Here is a 17,259-nt window from a genome sequence, read left to right as displayed (position 1 = left end):
CGCCTGATCCAAGGACTTACCACCCAGGTACTGGGGGAAGCAGGCGACTGAGACTGGGGGGCTTGCTTCCCTGTGCTCGCGATGCCCACGGGGAACGGGGAGCTGGTGCTCCCCGACATCGGCCCACGGGAGGGAGCAAGAGAAACAAGAAAGATGGAGGCGAAGCCACCCCAACCCTGCATCTGTCCCGCCGCCTTCGGTGCTGCACTGGGTGCGGGAAAGGTGGGTCATCCTGCAGGCTCAGCGCGAGACCCAGCGCGGTCCGGTCTCGTCAGCTTTCGGTCTCTAATGACCTTACTTTCCCCTTTGATTTGCTCACTTCTTGGGGTCTGGCTGGACCCTGCAGGGTCTCTGATTCTGACCAAGGGAAGCCCCTTTAGAAAGATGTAAAATTGGGATGCCCAGGTGGCTCTGTGGTTGAGCAGATGCCTGCCTTTGGCTCAGGGAGTGACCCCGGGGTCCTGGGATCCAGTCCCGCGTCGGGCTCCCTGCATGGAGCCTGCTTCTCCCTCTGCCTGGGTCTCTACCTGCCATGACCCTGTTTCCAAACAAGTTCATCTCTGAGCTCTCAGGGGGTTGGAACTCCTGTATAAGGATTGTGGGGGTCGCCACTCAACCCCTAATAACCCCAATACGTTGAAATCTTAAGCGATTCCATTACTGTGTTCGTTAAATTCTTTGGAAGATACTTTCCTTAAATAAATTGAATGCTTTTTTCTTTTCTTTTCTTTTTTTTTTTTTTTTTGCTTTTTTCTTCCAATGAAAATAAATTAACATTCTTCTAGTTAAAATGAATTTCCCGTATTTCTCAAGAGCAGGTTTCTGTTTGTGATCAAGAACTTTTTTTTTCCCCAATTCATATTTAGAGGGTTTTTTAAATTATTATTTAATGTATTTTCTAAAGATTTGAAAAATGTAATGTTTGGATTTTTTTTTTTTACAGCAAGAAGAAAAATACGCCTCTGACAGATTGCAACAGATTTCACCTTGAGGCCATGTAGGCTTTAGGGATATTGGGACTGAGGTATTGTTTCTGCACTTCGCTCAGAGGGAAACCTTGGGAGAGAAATCAGATGTAACAAAAGCACATCAGCGGCATAGATTGGCTCATGCAACTGTTTCATTATTATGGATGATTTCTAGAAAAAAAGTGGATATTCACTTTATGGCTTCTTTCAGAAAACAAAGGTACTAAATGTGTGTATTTCTGATGGTTGAAATAAAGAAACAGAAGGGACAATCCCCTGTGTCTCCAAAATCAACCACCAGCATTCGGACACAGCGTGACCCCTTCTTGCACCTGCAGGAAAGGAAGAAAGTTCAATTCTCATCCTCCCCATGATCCGGTCACCAAGCCGCCGGGATTGGACGTCCCTCTCCGTTCATGCGTTGCATGCAAGAGGTGTTTCTCTCTGCATTTGACCGATTCCCTCTTTATGGTTTTAATGCTGTATGTAAGGAACTCTTCTTGTTGTAGGTCTCTGACCACATGTTATTTAAAAATCGTATTCATGAAGCCATTTTAATGACACGCATGACTATTCACCTACCGCTGAAGGAGAGGAGAAGGATGTAACCACTGCAGGAAACCGAATTTGACTTCAGAAGGAAGCCCGAGAAGGGATCTCTCAAAGGTCCAATGTCCATCAAATTATCCGTAGCGATTCGCTCTAGATTGAAATATTTTACATGAGTTCTTTGCATGTTTACTTTTTGCCGATGTTCTGTCCTATGCTTCTTTCCTATAAATTGCACCGTGTGATACACAGTTGAAAAAGAACAAGAAACAAACCAGAAAGGGAGAGAGGACAGGCTCGGCGTTTCTGCAAACACCTGTTTCGTTGGTATGAAAGAGAGCGTCTTGGACGGCGCCAAACAAAAGATGCGCGAGAGGAGACACCGCCCTTCCGGCTGCCCAGGCTCTGGCTGCAAGAGGCACAGAAGCAAAGTGGCCCCTGGTGGTTCCCACAGATCCTGCAGCACCTTCCATCTCTCCTGGTCCTCGGCGACATGGCCTTGATGCTCCTCAACCAAGAAGTGAGGGCTGTGCCTCCGGCAGCGGAGCTGGGACAGAGGGCTCGTGAGTCTCTGGAAAAGAAATGTTATGGGATACTGTCTGACTCCTGGGCCTATGACAGAGATGGCGATGCAGGGGGCACCTGGTCCCTGGGATCCTAGCACTTGGCCTGAAAGCCAGAGAAAAGATGTCCCAGTGTCCCGAGGCCCGCCCGTGTGACTATAGGCTTCTATAAAGGCAGGAAGGCCATTCTTGAGTCCCTCCAGCCCATGTGCCCCTGGAGGGGTCCGGGACCCCAACTTCTGGGCTTTCTTTGGGCCCGAGACCCTAGGCATTGTGGGTGTGAAGCAAGCCACCCTGCTGCAGCCCCCTGGCTTCCTGACTCGGAGTCTGTGAGCACGACTAGTGTTGCTGTTTCACTGTCCGGACTCTGGGGTGGTGCGTCACACAGAAATACAACCTGAGCACGTAAGTCAAGCTGGATTAAGAAAAAAGGAATTCATTGATTGATATCAGTCACTTATCCTGAAGCTTCCTTCCAGTGCACCCTCTCCACAGCCAAATGCCTCATCTTCCCTCCCAACTCGGGTCCTCTTGAGGGCTTTCTGTTTTATTGAGTCACTTCTGTACCTCAGATGTGAAGAACGGTTCTCCCTCTTGCCCACCGCAGCATCCGGTTCATTACAAAGGACTTTCCATTTTGCATTCTGACTTTCCACCGGATTCTATTCTCTCCGTTTTGACACACCAGACAACAGACTCTTAACAACGTTCATCCCTGGATGCGTCTACTGTGTGACCCCTGCCTTGGCTTCCTGGCCACGCTTGCCAGAGTCCACATCAGGATGAAGACCTCATCATCTTGCATTTCTGCGTACTCCTCAGTCGGCCTGCTCCATCCCTGAATGGGTACTGATGTCCTCCGCAGGACTCACATGCCCTAAATGGAATTGAGCCATCTGTTCAGCCTTGTCTCAGCTGACTCTTGGTGCTGGCTTTGCTCTCATGGGACAGTCCCGTGGCCCTTCTATTTCTTGAATGAGTTACACCGTTTCCTACCATGGGGTCTGCGTGCATGCTGCTCCCTCGGGAGCGCTCCCTCGCCCCTTCCCATAATGGGCTCTTTGACCTAGTTACCTAGAAGTAATCTTTCAAGTCTCAGCTTCTGCTATTTGCTTGGAGACTTCCCCACAACCATCTCACTGAGTTTAAAGGAGAACAAAGTAATATGTTATTCACCGAAGACAAAACTTACTGAATTTATGGTATATTGAATAGGGAGGACAATAGGAAAACTCTTCAACCGCAGAAAACCTTAACCGCAAACAATTCTGCACATGTGGAAAGAGTATTGGGGGCACTAATTAGGGATGGGAAGATGGAATTCAACAAATGCTTAGAAAGGAAGTCATGAATTCAGAAGGGGCCTGTGAGCCATCTGAGCCCCGTGACACTGACTTCCACGTAGATCCCAGAGAGCAGGGAGCGGGCTGCGCTGGGCAGGTGCAGCCGGGAAGCTGGTGGGGTCGCAGGCCGGAGCATCCCGTGCTGCAGCCGGGCCAGGTGCGGGCACCTGTGCAGCAGGCGGGGCAGGGACAGGTGCAGGTGGCGGCCACCTGGGAAGGGCCGGCTGGCGGGTGTGGGCCGCCGGGCCCGGATGGTGTGGGCCGCCGGGCCCGGAGGAGGACATGGCCCGGGATGCAGGTGGTGGACACGCAGGTTCCCAGGAGGCCGAGTACGGGAGTGAACCCGCAGTAAGCAGACTGGAGAGGGAATCGGGGAGACCCTGGGCGATGAGCTGCAGTCGACCTGGGACGGGCCGGCAGTCCGCGGGCATCAGCGTGGGCACCGTGTGCAGGCCAGGCTGCGTGGAGTCCCGACCTGAAGTCAGGACGGTCCTCGCTCGGCCCGGCAGGCCTTGGTGGCACAGCACATGCTTGCCGAGAGCTTTGCAAGCGTGAAGCAGGATCTGAAGCATTTTGGAAGGCTTTTCGCATTGATTCCTCCCACAGACGTAGGGAACAGGTGCTGTCCTTATTCTCAGTTTTCGTTTGTGGACATTAAGACTGAGAGCTTAAATAAAATGATTTTCCAAAAACATGCAGTGTATTGGGCAAGGGCTATGTCTGCTTTCCCGATGACAGACATTTTCGTTGGGAGGGACCCCGGGGTGCCACTGCGATACAATTTAAAATGTGTCTAGATTGGGATTGTTAATGTTTCTAGGGCATTATTTCCCAACCATGACTAAGAGCCAGACACCATGTATCTAAGCGAGTATTTATCACATGTAATTTTGATCAAACATATTTTGATTGAAAAATCAAATCTTAAAAAAGAAATCAAATCTTACCACGAAAAGCATTTTATAAATCTATTACATAAAAAGAAAATCAGATGCATAAGTATGTTGGATATTAAGAACGTTTTTGGGTGCCTGAGTGACTCAGTTGCCTAAGCGTCTGCCTTTGGCTCAGATCACAATCTCAGGGTCCTGGGATCGAGCCCGACACCTGCTCAGCGAGGAGCCCGCTTCTCCCTCTCCCTCTCTCCTTCCATCTACTTGTGCTCTGTCTCTCTCTCTGTCTCTCAAATAAATAAAACAAAAATCTCTCAATTTTTTTAAATAAAAGGCAAAAGCAAGAACAAGCAAATGAAGGAGAAATATAAATATGTAATAATAGAGATTGATGGTTGGCAAAAAGTAAGGCGAGATTGGCAATACCCGCTGCTGATGACAGTGGGAGTAAAGGCGCTCATCATATTCCTAGTGGGAGTTTAAATTGCTCCTGGGAAGAGACAGCACTTTTTTTAAATTAAGCTCTCTATTTTGAGAGCATTACAGAAGCACATACGGTTGTAAGAAACACTACGTGGAGGCTCCGTGTGCTCACTCCCCATCTCCCCGCCCGTGACCTCCTGCGGCTCTCCTGCACAACACCTCCACGAGGCCGTAGGTACTGACGCAGTCCAGAAGCAGGACATTATCACCACGCACCTGTCTTCCTCCCCTCCCTGCTCCTTGACCCCTTGGGGCCGCGGAATCCTGGCTCCTTTCCCATGGTCTCCTCACTCAGGAGCCTTAATGGGATGGGAAGACCTGCGGCATTTGGGGGTTGGATTTTTCCCCTTTCCTTCCTTCCTTCCCTTCTTCCTTCCTTCCTTCCCTTCTTCCTTCCTTCTTTCCTTCCTTCCTTTCTTCCTTCCTTCCTATTCCTTCCTTCCTTCCTTCCTTCCTTCCTTCCTTCCTTCCTTCCTTCCTCTTCCTTCCTTCCTTCCTTCCTTCCCTCCTTCCTCCCTTCCTTCCTTCCTTCCTTCCTTCCTTCCTTCCTTCCTTCCTTCCTTCCTTCCCTCCTTCCTCCCTTCCTTCCTTCCTTCCTTCCTTCCTTCCTTCCTTCCTTCCCTCCCTCCCTCCCTCCCTCCTTCCTTCCTTCCTTCCTTCCTTCCCTCAGAGCAAGTCTCTAAAGGTCCATCCACGTCATGGCGTGCATTACTGGCTTAGTCCTACGTGCTGCTAAGCAGTGCCCCTCGGAGCTGATGTACGACCTTCTGTTTACCTGCTCTTCATTGAAAGGCAGCTGGGCTGTTCCCAGTTAGGGCTGCTGTGAACAAAGCTGTCGTAAATACTTGCATAGAGTTCTGCTGGTCTATGTCTTGGTTTCTTGAGGAACAAGAGCCCTGGTTGGATGGACTGGGTCCTAGGGTAGGGGCATGCCTTGTGCTTTAAATTGCCTGGCTGTTTTGCAGAGCGGCTGTACCACTTCTGATAAACAGCGTTTCTGGGATCCCATTTCTCTGCATACCCACCGGCATTTGGAACCATCACTATTTGTCACGTTAGCCATTCTCATTGGTGCACTGGGGTGGCTCCTGATTATTTTAATCTGCATTTCCCTGAAGGCTGATGGTGTCGAACATTTTTTCTTTTTCTTTTTTTTTTTAAAGATTTTATTTATTTATTCATAGAGATGCAGAGAGAGAGAGAGAGAGGCAGAGACACAGGCAGAGGGAGAAGCAGGCCCCATGCAGAGCCCCGATGCGGGACTCGATCCAGGGTCTCCAGATCACGCCCCGGGCTGCAGGCAGCGCTAAACCACTGCGCCACCAGGGCTGCCCAACATTTTTTCGTGTCATTTGCCTTCCATGTACCCTTTGGGTGAAATACCTCTTACCCATTTTCTACTTGGAATTTGTTTTACTGTTGAGCTTTGAGATTCTTCACATGCTTTAGATACTAATCCTTTGCCAGGTATATGGTTCACAAGGATTTCCTTTACTCTGTAGCTGTTTTTCTATCCTATCAACAGTCACTTGAAGCATAAAAGTGTTTACTTTTGATGAAGTGTAGTGAATTGATGTTGTCTCTTTGTCTCTTACAGGTCAAGACCTGAGCTGAGATCAAGAACCAGATGCTTACCCGCCTGAGCCACCCAGGTGCCCCATAGTCAATGTATTTTTGAACTGACCGTGAGACTTCCTCTTTGACTCATGGAATATTTAGATTCTGATCAGGACTCTATGGTCATTTTTTTAATAATTTTTATTTATTTATGATAGTCACACAGAGAGAGAGAGAGAGAGAGGCAGAGACACAGACAGAGGGAGAAGCAGGCTCCATGCACGGGGAGCCCGACGTGGGATTCGATCCCGGGTCTCCAGGATCGCGCCCTGGGCCAAAGGCAGGCGCTAAACCGCTGCGCCACCCAGGGATCCCTAGGACACTATGGTCATTTTAATTGCTGTTCACCTATAGGATTTTTCTGTGATTTCTTTCAAGATTTTAAATCTTTCTTTCATTTTCAAAAAAAAATTAATCATGATATCTTGGCACAGATTTACCCTGTTTGGCTGCCCACAGCTCTTGAATCTGTTAGTTTATGTGTCTTGTCAAAATTTGCCAAGATTTAACCATTGACTGTTTCCAGGCCCCTCTTCTATTTCCTCTCCTTCTGGAACCACAGTGACACAAATATTAGATATTTGTGGTCGGTCTCCAAGCATCTACGTTCTGGAAAAATCCTCAAGGGTCACGTGGCGTGGCTCCAATCCCACTTCCATCCCCAGCACGCCAACTGACACACCAGGGGCATGAGGCCCCACTAGGCTTCGTGTTGCCCATTTACAATGCTCGGCTGTCCTTTCTCCTATGGACCCAGCCTGCATATTACATCACCACATGCCCACCTCCGAAGATCCCTTTCCTCATTCGCTTTCTAAACTGAGCTTTCCAGAAAGTACACCGACACCTGGTTTGCTTCCTTCTGCCCAGGGTCTTCCTCTTCAGTGGGTTTTCATGCCTCCAATTCATTTTCTCAGTTTCGAGATGGTGACATATCCCATCTCGGGGTGGTCAGAAAGACAGAGCCTTTCTGTCTTGTCTCTGCTCAATTTCTAGAAGATCTAATCTGGACCCGGAGTCTTTTTTCTGGATCCATGATCTCAGAGGATTAGTGGATGAAATTACCCAGCTGTGTAAAGTTTATTCTACTGGGGTACCCGTGAAGCTCAGAGTTATATTGTGTGACCTCCTGGCCACTGGTCTGTGACATCAGTGTCAAGTGAGGCAAGCAGAGTGAAACACATTTCTTCTCTCCACACTCCTGTTTGTGATGCTCCTCCATTCACCCCCAGAGGGCCAGCGACCATCGCAACACCACATGTGTACCAGATTCCTAAACAAACCCTATTTGCAATCAGAAGTTAGAATTTTTTTCATAAACTCTGGAACTAGAAATCCCACACACGGCGTACATATTTATTTCAGACAATAATGTTTGCTGCAATAAAAATCTACTTATCAGTAAATAGAACTTCTCTCTTTTTCATTTCAAATCTTTAATCATTGTGAGTCAAACTGAATTATTCATAATTCTTAAAACAACATAATGTTTGGACATGTTTGCTATAATTTAAAGCAGCAATGTAGATGGAAAGAAAACACTTCTCTTTATTCTGCGTTTTATTTATTTATTTATTTTTATTTTTTTAAATTTTTTTTTTATTTATTTATGATAGTCACAGAGAGAGAGAGAGAGAGAGAGAGAGGCAGAGACACAGGCAGAGGGAGAAGCAGGCTCCATGCACTGGGAGCCTGATGTGGGATTCGATCCCGGGTCTCCAGGATCGCGCCCTGGGCCAAAGGCAGGCGCCAAACCGCTGCGCCACCCAGGGATCCCTATTCTGCGTTTTAGCATATAAGTAAGCAATTAATCTCGGTTTGAGTTTATATGACTGTTTAGTAGTAATGCCTTCCTTTCCATTTATGCATTTAACTCAACATGCATTCCGTAATTTTTATTTCCTTTTTTTGTTGTTGTTAGAAATTTAGCCCTTGGGCAAAATAAAGGAAGTAATTACTTTTTGTCAAAAGGTTGCAAGACCGTAGCTCACGGATTATAAAGGAGACTTCATCAAGCCTGTATGTCTTCTATGCCTACTGTTATTTTACTTATCCTGACAGCCCTCAGAAGACAAAGCTCTTCATTAATGGACTCAACTATTACACTTCTAATTTTAACAGAAGGTTTTGGATATGTGGTGGTGTAAATGGGATATTATTTGAAAAAAAAAGTGTGAGTGAAATCCTTTATAATGTTCTCCTTTGATATATTTCCATTTAAATGGCCAATTTTATTAAAGTGCAAAGGGACCCTAGGCATGCACATTTGGTCATGAGTAGCCATGTCTCTTAACTCAACACAAGAGAAATCTTAGATCTAATGAGAAAACAGCCTTTTAAGGACAGCTCTTCAGAAAGCGGCTGAGAGTCTACTCATGCATTTAGATTTATTTGTGGGTATAAACATGCATATTTTTTTTTTAAATTTTTTTTAATTTTATTTATTTATGATAGTCACAGAGAGAGAGAGAGAGAGGCAGAGACACAGGCAGAGGGAGAAGCAGGCTCCATGCACCGGGAGCCCGACGTGGGATTCGATCCCGGGTCTCCAGGATCGCGCCCTGGGCCAAAGGCAGGCGCCAAACCGCTGCGCCACCCAGGGATCCCTATAAACATGCATATTATAGAGCATCTGGTTTTTACCTTTTCATAGTTTATCATCATTTAAAACTGCTGAATATGTTACTCCTTGGACAAGTGATTTTGTCATGATTTTTCATGGAATGACTTAGCATAGAAGAGCGAAAATTACCTCGTTCTCATACAAGTGATTCGGAACACGAATGAATGATGATGCTTTTATTTTAAGAAGGATGTGACAATTTAAAATAATAGATTATCACTTTTAATATCGATAAACTCAGGATCTACCTTGGTAAAGATCTTGCACGAACCTACTTGGAGCAAGAATGGATTGGAATAGGCCAAAATGTGGAATTAAGAAAAAGATATTAAACTATTTTTTTTCTTTTTCTACTAGACTCTTTCTACTTTATTTTGGTACTTATCATTTACTCTAGGTATTAAAGAGCAAACCAAACAACAAACAAACAAACAAAACCCATACATTAAAAAAAAGAAAATTGGAGTTTGAAGTCGTAGCCTCTGATGTAGGGACTACTGTACAAACATTTCCTACTGTGCATTCAGGTCAGTACATGTGGAGGCAGAGACGGTGCAAGAGCTGGGCCAGCAGAGGTCGGGGCTGTGGAGGACTGACAATGCCCTAGGGGTCTGGACAGCACCCCTTCAGTGGCGGCCCAGGCTGGGTCATCTCAGCCAGTTTCTTCAGATCCCTGCTGGTCATTCCTGGACGTAGCTGCTTCAGGTGGGGGCACGGTCTGGGACAGGTGGTGGTTTCGGGTGAGGTGATACCTGCAGGGCCATCTGCTAGAAAGCACTGCGATACATCTTTATCCTCAAGGGTATGAGTGGCACATATGACAAGGTTTGTTCCCCTGGAAGAAAGTCCTTCCTGTCCTGAGAGAAGCCCCACTAAGATCCCAGTGAAAGGCCCTGTCTAAGAGGAACATGGCGGGGGGCATTCTAGGGTACAGGAGCAGCCCCCCAACTCCAGAGAGAGGCTGATTTGGCAGCCACTCTGGGTATCTCCCACTCCCACCGTCCACTGTAGGCTCCTCATCTTCAACTGGCACCTGTTGGCTCGTTAGCATGAGCCAGACTCTCATCCCTGAGGGTATGTGCTGCTGAGGCCGAGGCTGCTGTGCGTGTTCATTCACCATCCAGTGTTGGCAATGGGCACCTAGACACATCCAAGTGTGTCACCTGCATGCCACTCGGTGACAACATCCCCCTATCTTCCCCTTGGTCTCAGGCCATTATTATACCTGCTAGAAGAGAGATTCTTCTTGTCCGCAGCTCCATTGGCACAGAATCTAAGGTGAACTTTCTTCTCATGAGCCCCTGCGTGAAGTGTTCTCTCTTAATGAAGACCTCCAAACCTACAAAGCCCAGAGTTTCAGGGACAGGAGGTCAGACTCCCTAAGTGGGTCCCTGGGGGTGACAGCGAGGAACCCCTCCATTTGCACCTTGGCCAAGACTCTTATCATGTTCTTGTTGGAGACATGGCACTAAAATGTGCACTTCTTCCTGGAGCCTGGTGTCCCATCTTTGTACAGTTTAGGCTCCTGGTGGATGGTATCACCTGTCACATTACCAGCTCCTCCTGATGCTTCCACAGGCCAGCTGTTTCTGGGATGGTATGGCTTGTGATCAGAACAGTGGATGTACTGGGCAGGACCCATTCCCCTCTCTTGTTGTAAAATGGGTCCTCCCTGAGTTAATGTTACTGAGTTAATTGAATTAATGTTAGTCCATTCTTGTAATGGAGGAACAAATATTCCAAAGCCCCTCACAGAGTGGAGATGGCTAAGCCCCTGAAGGTGAGAAAGGTAAATTCACATGCACAATACATATCATTTCTAATCAGGATGGACTGCTTTTCCCTTCTGATGTAAAAGGGGATTGATTTAATCAGTTTACCACCAGCGGGTGGGTGGTCTCCTAAAGAAATGCTTCTTAGGATCGACTCTGTCACTGGCAAGCTGGGAATTCCATAGTTTCAGCAGCTACGTGCCCTTTGCTAGGTGAGTCTCACACACAGTGTCCTTTCTTGCCAGCAGGCTCACCTCATGTGACCCTCATGCCAGCACTTGTGTGGCCAGTGATAAAGGCCAGATGTTGTCATAAGTAATTTTGTCCACCTTGTTGCCTAGTGCTTCTGCTGGGGTGGATGCTTTCTGGGGGGCATGCCGTGCAATGCAAAGATCTCTACCTTCTAGGTTTATCCCATATGACCGCCACCATGTCTACACCAAGATTTCCTGTTCCCACCCTCCTGACCGTTCTCCTTCTCATCCCAGGATATGTTAGCCAAGCCCTTCAACGCAGATCACATCTCTCTATACAGTCCAACCTGAGGCTACTTCTATTTCCACATGTGTGGCCCACCAGGTGCCCTGCTTGAAGCAAGGTAGCCTTACCACTCTCTGGTAGTACCTTCTCTGGGCTGGGCTGTCATTCATTTGTGAACTGACATTCACTTCTAACTCACAGCCAAATACTGAGCTGGCCCATCGTGAGCCAAGCTCAAGCTTTTTCCTCCCATGTCAGCTCGTCACAAAGGATCACCCATATGGGTGTATGCTGACTGGCAGGCCGAGTGCAGTTAGTGATGGGTGACATGGGGCCACTCGTTACCTATGTGTGAGACTTAACCTATGATTTGCTTAATGCTCACCTTCCATCTTGCAATAGATTGTTTCTGGACCACCCACACTGATGGTTGAATGGGTACATGATAGCCTAGTTCACAGAGAGTAGCAGTGGCCATATGGTTACTTTTTGCCTGTGGGACAGGTGCTCTGTCCCTATCAAGACTCAGTAGCACATCGGGAGTTGTTCTACAAAAGACGTACATGCTCATAGAGGACAGCATGCGCTTGATCCACAGCCCGAAGCATCCACGTTGTGGGCTCCTCAATGGGGCTCACACTAATTCATCACTGATATCTCCAGAACTAGAACGTGCCGGGTCCTATGGCCCACGTGTCACTGTAGCTCAAACCTTCACCTGGGACCACAGCAGGATCCTTCCTGTTTGGAGCCCCCTTAGAGCAACCACCTTGGGAGTCAACTGCTGTCTGAACTGAAGCGGTATTCTCAGGTGTAGAGCACACTGTGGCCACAGCCTGGCCTACGAGGCACCGGATGAGTCAGGATTCTTTAGAAGGATGGAAATTGGGACAGAATTCCCGCTACTTTGGGAAATCCAAAAAGATCTTACTCGTAAGACCTTAGACTGATTGGGCGGAGCTCACCCATAGTATGAAAGGTCCTCAAAGTTGACTGAACATTTGAGTTCAAATGTTTCTGAACATTAATCTTATCTGAAATATACCCTCGTCAGAGCATCTGGCCTGGGGTTTGACTGGTCAGCTGGTCACTCTAGCCTACCCAGGTTGGCACATGGGATTGACCGTCCCAGGCAGTGTTGAGCCTTCTTTGTGATGGGAGCTGTGTGATCAGTGATTTCTCCCTTAATTTTGATAATGTGTTTCAGCATCCCCCCCCCCCGAGCTGCATCTAAATATTTCACATAACATGGTGGGACTCTGAACGTGCACGGAGGACATCCCCATCACACGGAACACATCTGTCTCTGCGCGGGTACATGATACATTAGCACGATGCCACCGATTTAGTGGATTAACGTGGTATCAGCAGGATGTTCAGATAATTCAGGCCTCTCTGGAGGATATTATGGCAGAGGGTAGGATATTTAACCCAGCCTTGGGGCCAAGCTCTAAATGTACCCTGTTTTTTCTGTGTGTGTGTGGGGGGGGGGGTTTAATCCATGTGGATATGAACTTGTTCTGATCCCTTTTCTGATTGTCACCAGCTAACAAGTGTTTACCCACTCTGCTAAGGCCACAGCCTCAGGCATGGACACTGATGTCTGATGAAGTGGTGAGAAGCCTCTTTTCACCCTCCATGGCCAACATGGGCTTCGCAGGACACTGACTGGCAACTGAAATGTTGAGATGACGGGCACCACCTCCAGACCCTTTATGTTTGTAAGGGTGGCTCCTAATCCCCAAGAGATGGGGTATTGCCGCTGATGTGAGGTCTTGGCCACATGGGGACGGGGGCAGTTTCAGAGGCTTCCATGTGACCATGTGTATACGACAGCTTCTCAGCCACTAGGTGAGGCCCCGGTATGGGACCGGTGACACATTCAGACATGCCCACTCTACTTACTCATTTAAGAACTGAAGACAGGGGATCCCTGGGTGGCGCAGTGGTTTGGCGCCTGCCTTTGGCCCAGGGCGTGATCCTGGAGACCCGGGATCGAGTCCCACATCGGGCTCCCGGTGCATGGAGCCTGCTTCTCCCTCTGCCTGTGTCTCTGCGCCTCTCTCTCTGTGACTATCATAAATAAATAAAAAATTAAAAAAAAAAGAATAAGACAAGGGTGTTTGTTTAAAAAAAAAAAGAACTGAAGACATAGCCATGGGGTGGGTCTGTGGACTGAGTGGGCCCGTTACAGACAGATTTAGTCAGAAATTCATTTGTCACCTGGTCCCCGTGTGCTCCCAAGTTAGTCAGGGAGCTTGAAGATGCTTCGAGTCTCTGAACATGGATGCTGGCACAGACCAATGTACTGCCCTAACCAGACACCAAATATTGGACACCCCCTCCCTAGTGTCAGTGACTTTGTCTATACAAATTCTAGACTGTGTTTGTACTGTGAGCGAATTATGAAAATTTGCAGTATACCCAAGCCCCAGTCTCATCATTAAGTAAAAGAAAATATTAGAGCAAGAAAATGGGCAGATTTCTTATGAATCTAACCCTAAGCAATCCGATGATTATTGTCTCCTTTCTTGTAGCTAGATTAATATAAATCGCAGAGAATGCATGTGATAAAGTGTGATATCCCAAGAATTAAGTTGTTATGAGTTGCATTTAACTGGGTGATCCCCCAAAAGACACCGATATCCCTGAAAATATATAAAATGGATGCTTCACATCATCATGGAATGTTGAAGTATTTAAGATCACAGCATTCATGTAAGACAAGATCTGTTCTTGATAGAAAAAAAAGTGAAGTCTCAGTTCTCTGAATTTCCCAAAGATATGGGACGAATAATACCTCAGATATGCAATTCATTGGCATCAAGTTCTCCAGGTAATTTCTCTGGGATGAAGAGCAAGCATTGTGATAGATGACAGGGGGTCTGTTCACAAACATTTGTGTATCATTTTTTCCCCAGAAACTAGCAGTTATGTCCCCTAACAAAGAAAAGAACAGAGATGTAAAATATATTCCTATTGGATAGGCACTGTGTGTGTGTTGGGAAGATGGGAGCGTAGAATGCTGTTCCAGAAAAGATTCCTTCAAACTACATTACAAAAATCAAAATGAGCTTGTAAAGCTTGAAAACCTTTGTCTCCTACGTTTGTGGGTAGAGAATTTACGAGTTTTAACACAAAACCTCACAACCCGCCGTAAGTGTGCTGTCCTTCCAAAGTGCCTTATTTAACGTCAGATTCCAGGGAGCACTGGCATTTACTCTAGAAAGCACTTCCTGCTCTTTTTCTCCCTCGGATAGATCCAGAAACAAAACTACTTTAAGAAATGAAGTCACAATTCCGTGATATTTAGGAAAAATGGCTTACATAAAAGCATCCAAAATAATACTCCTTTTGTTCAAAATTTAGGAGGTAAATCATCAAGAATTAATATTAAAATAGTGTTATGTATGTTGTGAAATGTAAGGTTTTCTGGGAAATGACACCTGCCATTTTGCCAGGCACCCCCAAGTATTTCACTGGAAACAGATGAGGAATGGTTGGGTCATCCAGCTCCTTAGTGTGATGTGTGACTTACAAACAGAAAAACACAGAGCGTAGAGTTTTAGATGTGTGCCTCGGGGCTTTCTTACAAGAACCCCTGAGGGATCCCTGGGTGGCGCAGCGGTTTGGCGCCTGCCTTTGGCCTAGGGCGCGATCCTGGAGACCCAGGATCGATTCCCACGTCGGGCTCCCGGTGCATGGAGCCTGCTTCTCTCTGCCTGTGTCTCTGCCTCTCTTTCTCTCTCTGTGACTATCATAAATAAATAAATAAAAAAAAATAAAAAATAAAAAAAAAGAACCCCTGAGCCAGTGACAAGCATTAAGAACATTATAGATCTACCTTTGGATATAGAGTGAAAGGCAGGCAGCATTGTACAGGGGACTTGAGGCAATATTTTTAAACCTAGGATTTTCTAGTTTTTCTTGAATATGGCTCCCAAAGGAAAATGTACATGTCAAAACAAAGCAGGTGCAAGCAAAAGAATTCTCACAGAGAGAGATGCAATTGCAAGGGGATTCGACATCGCCTCCAGGCATGTTTGCAATAAGAGTATTAATGACCGGGTAAGAAACATGGCAAGAAATATTTGATGCTGCTCAAGGGACAATAAAAGACCTGGAAACTTGCCTTCATTCAGTGGAGGGGAGTGAAAAGTGGGCACATGTCTACTTGCTTCTATAAATCTTCATACAGTGTTACGTAAATATTACACAATCCCAGAAAGAATACAGGTGGGCCATGTGGGAACATGCGTTCCCAGGGCCTGGGAAGGGGCCAAGGTCCAGAAGCCCGCCGGTGCTGATGGTCATGCGACGGGGACTGTCAAGCAGCCAAGTCTTTAGCACTGATACACACGCCCAATTGTTCGGAATTGTATTTTCCAGATTTAAACCTTGAGAAATGCATTCACAGAAAAGTGCTATATATGAAGAAGTCAAGGAATATATATATATATATATATTTTTTTTTTTTTGTCAGTAGATCATGTAGTTCTGCACAACATTCCCTGGGTTCAACAAATACCAACTCATGAAACACACTACCATATTTTTAAAAGAACACACTAAAGTTGATAATTCGTGCTCACATGGGATACAGATACCAATCCCAGATGTGATATGCCCAAGAAAAAAAAGGGATATAGAGAGGGAGCATGAATTTCTGCCTCAAGCGCCCCGAGCCACATCACTTACTAGCAACACAGTCTTGAGAAAGCCATGTAGACTCTTTCTCTTCAACTATTAAATTGAGATATCACCACTTGCTTTACAGCGTTGTTGCAAGATTTCATGCAATCATGCCTGTAAATTGCACAGTGCTGGGCGCATGTGGGGAGATGGGCACAAAAATACATTTGTATTCTTCCTGTGTCAGGTTCTGTGGCCAACGTCAGGGTACCCAACCCCTGGTTTGCTTAAAGTAAAATTCTTTGCAGTGCCTAAGTCTTTTAATTTCTTCAAAAAACCATGATCAAATTCAAATGTGGATTTTTAGGTTACGAGTAGATTATGAATCCAATGCCTGAGAGAATGTGATTATTTCAGAAGAATAAGACACTGCTTTATGAAAGCATTCTAAAAAGTGCTCCAGACATGGAAGAAATTGCACTTAAAATGGATTCTTGTCCTTGTTATTTAATGCACTGGTGATGACAGGTGTGCTTTGGGAGTTAGATGTTTAATTGGGTCACTGATTCACACCATGGTAATAAAAAAAAAGTAGATCTTTTTAGTTTCATACTGAGAATAATGATTTCCTTATCTTACCCAGTTAGATTCAACATATCGTGCAGTCAGCTTGTCAATTATAATGATTGTGTGTATTGGAAAATGAGAGACCCTTCAGGGCATTTTTGATGGTGTAAAAATTGAACTTTATTTTATTTGCTTATTATCTGACTCTCTGACTAGTATGTGAGATCCATGAGGCTGTGACCCTTATCTGTTTTGTTTGCTTAAACGGTGCCTGGTACATAATAAATATGCAATCAATTTATTTTGAAAGATTTGAATGAATGAAGGCTTTCACCTGGAAAGTGAATGGAATATTTGATCTTCGAGAGTGACTATCCTTGAGGCATGCATTAGACAAAGGTTATAAAAAAAGAGGGGAGAAAAGACCCATCCATGAGTGTTCCCCCAAACGTTCCTGACTTACCATTTGAGAATTTATTTTCCTCTGTGCATAGATTTGTTCTAGGCCATTCTGGGGCTACTATTTTGCTTATGTGATAAAGATCCTCTTCTTTGGTGATGGGTTAACAGTAGCATTTCCCTCGAGGCTGCTACACTTCCTTTTCTTTTTATAATAGGAGAAGCAAGTGTTTGCAGAAGGAACCCATCTCTAGTGAATTTAGGTAAAGATACAAATATGAAAGCTGTGAATGCAGATTCTAGTTTTACCAAAAAGTCTGAACAGAATAGAGAATCCAGAAGTGGACCCTCAACTTTATGGTAAACTAAT

The sequence above is a fragment of the Canis lupus genome, chromosome 15 (genome assembly GCF_048164855.1).
Source record: "Canis lupus baileyi chromosome 15, mCanLup2.hap1, whole genome shotgun sequence".
NCBI classification, from domain to species: domain Eukaryota; kingdom Metazoa; phylum Chordata; class Mammalia; order Carnivora; family Canidae; genus Canis; species Canis lupus.
This window is presented reverse-complemented; position numbering follows the sequence as displayed.